At 36.0% G+C, this 5606-nt stretch overlaps 1 protein-coding gene across 1 annotated transcript in view; it reads right to left on the minus strand.

Annotated features, from left to right (window-relative positions):
- Tinag (tubulointerstitial nephritis antigen) overlaps nt 1-5606 on the minus strand; it is a 76196-nt gene that overhangs the window by 69244 nt on the left and 1346 nt on the right. The gene's annotated exons all lie outside the window — the stretch shown is intronic.

Here is a 5606-nt window from a genome sequence, read left to right on the forward strand (position 1 = left end):
AGAGAGAGAGAGAGAGAGAGAGAGAGAGAGAGAGAGAGAGAGAGAGAGACCAACAAGTAATGATAAAGGAGACCATGAATTTGAACAGGGGCAAAGAAAGATATATAGAAGAGTTTGAATATACTAGACTTAAGAGGTAATAGATATTATTATATTATGCTCTCAAAAATAAAAGAAATAATTTTAAAATGTATTTACTTTATAAAATACAGAAATAAGATTATCGTTTAATTTCATGAATATGTCGTTCAAAAAAACATGAGCAATTTCTGGGAATCAATCCAATGCTAACTGAATCGATATTTAGTGGGGTCCTTAGTAGTCTTCCTCTTCATGTGCTGTAACTGCAACACAGGTAATAAGCACCATGTCCCTTCAATAGCTGCCTATACAATCCATACAGAGTAACTAACCTATTTAACAATGAGACACAAAATAATGGATGGATTAAAGCTTGAAGGATACTTGGAACATTCTTTCATGCAAAGTACTCAATAGTATTAACTCCCAGGAAGAAGGATAGAAGGGTTAGTGGGCTGGCAGGAAACATAATACTTAAAAAAGTTTGCTGAGCATCAAATATGTGTGGTAAGTGAATTATCATGTAACTTGAATTTATAAGTTCCTTTCACAATCATTTCAGCATGATAGAATAGGTAAATGAAAATACAAAGACAACTCTGATCATTCACTTTTTAAGAAATTTCTGTCATTCAAACCTAAAATTCATAAGGTAATATCCCAGGGTTACAGTTATATAAGTTGGGTTTTGGACACAGCCAGAACTTCAACTCAAATAACTTATAGGTGCCTTTTCATAAAATTTTTAAAAAAAGAGTCAAATAAGAAATAGGGGTTTGAAATATGTTTGATTGGAAACTGCATATGTTCCCAAAGGATGACATCTTTACTCACTTCCAGAAGAAAGACACAGCTTCACCAAACCTTCCAGCTCCCCAAGGGTTACTAATAATTTACAGTCCATAGTGAAATCACTGATTTCAAGTGTAATCTATATTAGCAGTATTTTTCTGTTACAAAATTACATTGACTTCAATAATGAGAGTTTCCTCTCTTCAGTTTGTTTTGTATATTTTTAAAAGCATTGACAGCGACTTTCTTATTTAGTAGTTGTGATGACAATACATTTACATCACCTGTTACTAGTCTTAAAAAAATGCAGCACAAGTTTCCCCATTATGCACAGTTTATTGTGTATTTTCTTCATTGTGGTAATTAATTGCATTATTATTATTTCTAAAAAGCGAATTGGGAAATTTTTCCAGTTAGTATCTGAAAAAAAAACATGAAAATATAGCATATGTCTAAAATAGAAAGAACTAACTCTAAACATAACTCTGAGTCTAGAGCTCACTGGTGGAGTGCTTACCTAGCATACCTAGATACTGAGTTTAATCCCCAATAGTGCAAAAAATTTCCAAAATTTACCTAATTACATGGTTATTGTAGAGAAAAATATTTTGTCTAAAGACTTCTTCAAATATTCTTAATAAGAAGAGCCATACTCTACACTGTTTGATGGAACATCAAACTTTACGAGTGCAGTGATCTCAAAGCAGAACTTCTGGTGGTTACCAGAGACCAAGGAGAACAGGATCGGAGAGACATAGATGATGAATAAATGCTAATATGTCAAAGTCCATAGGAGCGGGAAGGCCTGATGTGCACAGCAGAGTGACAGCAGACCAAAACAATGTCCCTGCATGTCATACTCGGTAGAACAAAGGCTTAATGTTTTAACCATAAACAAATAATAAATGCCAAACTTGATTTAAATATTATATAATACATATGTGTACCAACACATTACACTGTACCCTTAATACTTACAGTTTTTTGTGTCAATTCAAAACTAAATCTAATTTAAATAAAAATTTCAAATTTTAAGCAATTATTTCCATAGTCTTACCTTATTTCAAGTAACAAGCTAACTTATTTTAAAGAACTTAAGTACTTATCCTGTCATCCTAGAAAGAAAAAAGTAAGCAAATAAGAAACTGGCTGTTCTAGATGTTAAGAAAAAGTAGAAAGCTATAGATGGTCAAAAGCAAATCATGAGATGAAAGCCCAACATGAGATAGGAAGAGAAGCTCAAACCCATAGTAATCTGCGGAGAAAGCCAGTTTTCACTGCTCATCTAAGGAAAGCTTATAGTATAGGGCATTAAAAATATGGTGTAAATGAATTTGCATTCAGTTCCAGACTGGGACTATCAGACGGGAATAACAATCTGGAGAGCCAGGTAGCAGTACTCAGACTACATCATTGCATGTCCCTTTTCTAGGAATCTCAGGTGCTTGTTTGTTTTATTGTTCTTTTTGACACACAATTACAGGAAAAGATATGCAAAGAGGGTGTGGGAAGACATAAGAACCAGAGGATACAAAGGAGTCTGTGCAGTGCTATCTTCTGAACATAGCATTGTCCTTGTACCCATAAATTTACAGAAGCACTAGATATATGAGACCTGCCCCTGAAAGTTCTATCACAGAGACGGAAGGGACATATGAGGCCCCAATTCTTGAAAGCTATAGGCTTTAATGACTACCCAGGACAGAGGGTAGTCATCCTTTCAATGATCCAGCCACTTGTAATTAACTCTTACTTCAGTAGTTAAGCCCCACTTAGGCTCACACAGGCAAGCCTAACTAAATACAGTGGGCACATACAAATGAGAACAGGAGAAGGATTGGATGGGAAGAAGAGATTCCATGACTGGGGAACGTAAATTAGAGGTTAATTGGGGGAGGAAATGAGCAAAATATATGTATATCTATGATACCTTAGAAGGGTAATTTAAATAAAAGTAAATTAGTTTAGGCTGTTGAGACCAATGCACATTTAAACATTATTATTTTTATAAGATGGAATAGAACAGAATAGAATGATTTTTAATAAAAGCAGTTAACATTCAACTAACTTTTAAAAAATTATGAGCATTATATAATAACCAGGGTTCACTGTGAATTTTGTTACTCTGGGTAATCTTCACACATCCACACTAAAAAATGATAAAAATTTTACTCAGGTCACTTTGTAACACAAAAATTGGATCTAGTAGGACTGTACATAAACAAGACTGATTGTTCACAGTGAGGATGTGCAGGAGACTCCACCATGGACTTTCTGTGGTTGCCAATATCCATTCATCATGAAGAGAATAGAAAGGGAAACAAAGGGACAATCACAGAGGTCTAGACATACACAGAGACAGACAGATCCTAAAGCTTCATTTGTCTGAACAGAGTAAGAAAGACACTTGTCTTTGACAGAAAGTACTTTAAAAAATTAATACAGATACAAAAATTAATTCAGATACATAAATTCACTCCACACAGTTTATAATGACATGTTAGATATATTAAATCCTAAATGGACTTTAATTAACTCAATTCTCTCTGTCCAAAGATAATACAGAAGAGAAGTAACATATTTCATTTTGCTAAAACACTGTCTATAGGGCCAGACACACATTTAGAGAGAGGGAGTATGCAATATGAGACTTGTGTCCTTAGTGCAATACCATGTCCTTATGGAACCTTGTTCTCCCTCCTTCCTAATTACTGACTGAGTCTAGACTATGCAGCTTCTTACACATTCATCATGCATATATTATACTCCCCCATGGAGATAAATACAGTCCACCCCATTTATCCTCTAGATGTCCCACTCATTTCTTAGGACTCAGTTCCAGTGTCCTGGGTTCTAGCCAATTGAGTATATTCTTGTCACAATTACAGCCTCTGGATGTCATTAACTTTTCTAGGTTAAAACTGTATCTTTCAAAGTTTCTGCCTTTACACCATCTGAGTATGATTCCTGCAAGGCTTGTCCATGCTACCTTGTCTCTTCATCCTCCCATACCACTTAAAATCTGAACCATACATATGTTCAGGAGCAGGGTCAAAAGTTAGGATTGGAACACATTGTCTATAAATTATCAAGAGCTTCAAGATGGCACTGACTGAGCTTGAGGGTCTTCTGAGAATGGGAAGTCTTTGACTTTGCTGTTACGCATCTACACATCTAAGACACTTCACCCTTCTCCATTGTCCCACCTTCTGATGAGTTCAGTAAACAAATGCGATCTCAAACTCCCAACATGGCCTGAATGTCCTCATGTACAATAACTTACAGTCACTTCCCAAACTGATCTCCTGCCCTCACCCTTCCCTTATCAGGATTCTATGGAAACCATGGTTTTCTTCCAGTTTATAAATAGTGCTGTGATCTTCACAGTCAGGTTTGTAACTCTCTTGTTCAACCTTGTCTCCAACTCAGCTCCTCCTTTACCATGTGGCAGTTTATATGGTTTCTCTTACTGGTCCTCTGGCAAGACAGATAGTGTATATAGCTTGGTACATATTAATATTCTCTTGGGTTAGACTTTCTCAAGGCATTTGGTTTGTATGTGAGTTCATTGCCTTGGGAGTCACCACCTTACCTTTGAAACAGGGTATCTCACTGATATGGAACAGGTATAGCAGGTTATCTAGCCACTGAGCCCCTTACATTTGCCTACTCTTGCCTTTCCAGACCGAGGATCATAAACACCTGCCACCAATCTTATTTTTCTATGAGGCTTCTGGATGCCAAAGGCAAGTCCTTGTCTTACAAGGCAAGTGCTTTAATCATCTAAGCTATTCCCACAGTTCAGAGGAATACTCTTGTTTTCTTCAAAGAATGCATCACTATTTGCAGCTACTCAGTAAATTTCCTAACGTTTTCCCTACTCATCCTACTTCATTGATGTTTATAATAAGACCTTCCACAATGCCTGGCACAACAGGGATACTTGAATTTTAGAAGAAAAACTAGATTTTTTTTCATACCTAGGAAAGTATCTGCCACTTTGTAAAATGAAGGAAATGTTTACTGAGATGTCTATTGGTAAAACTAAAGGTGGAGCTAATTGAAAACTCTGTGGATAATTCTAAATAATAAACATACACTTAAAGAAAACTTCTTAAAACTTATAAACAGGACACGTTTATTGAAAATAACATTTGTCAATACCATCTCTATTTTGAAATTGGATTTTTTAAATGCCTTCTAACTACAAGTTCTAGTCCCATTTAAAATAATGTGGTAGAATTCTGATTAACTACAAACTTCTGATGAAGAGATTTGATGCTGCGAGAACTTGTATAGAGTACATTTGTCCATGCACCCTATGGACATTTGTTGTAGCAACTTCCCCAACTCAATATCCATTCTCCTTTAATTGCATTTGTGTAGAAGATACCATCATTCTATTTATCTTCCTACACACTCCTAGGACCCTTTGGGTCCTAGACTTTTATAAGAATATTTTATGTGACCCTCCTTTCTCTTCAATGATCCTCTTTAGAGAGGCTCTTATGCAGCCCAGGCTGTCCTTAACATCACTGTGTAGCTGAGAGTGACCTTGTACATCTTGTCATCCTTCCTCTACCTCTAGGGTGCTAGGATGACAGATGTGTGCTACCAGTGTCCCATTTGTGTGATGCTGGGGATCAATCCCATGGCTTCATACATGCTAAGCAAGCATTCTACAAACTGAATCATGTTCATACCCATTTCCAAAGTGGTGAAATAAGACAAAA

Source organism: Grammomys surdaster, unplaced genomic scaffold (assembly GCF_004785775.1).
Source record: "Grammomys surdaster isolate TR1022 unplaced genomic scaffold, NIH_TR_1.0 231, whole genome shotgun sequence".
Classification (NCBI taxonomy): Eukaryota; Metazoa; Chordata; class Mammalia; order Rodentia; family Muridae; genus Grammomys; species Grammomys surdaster.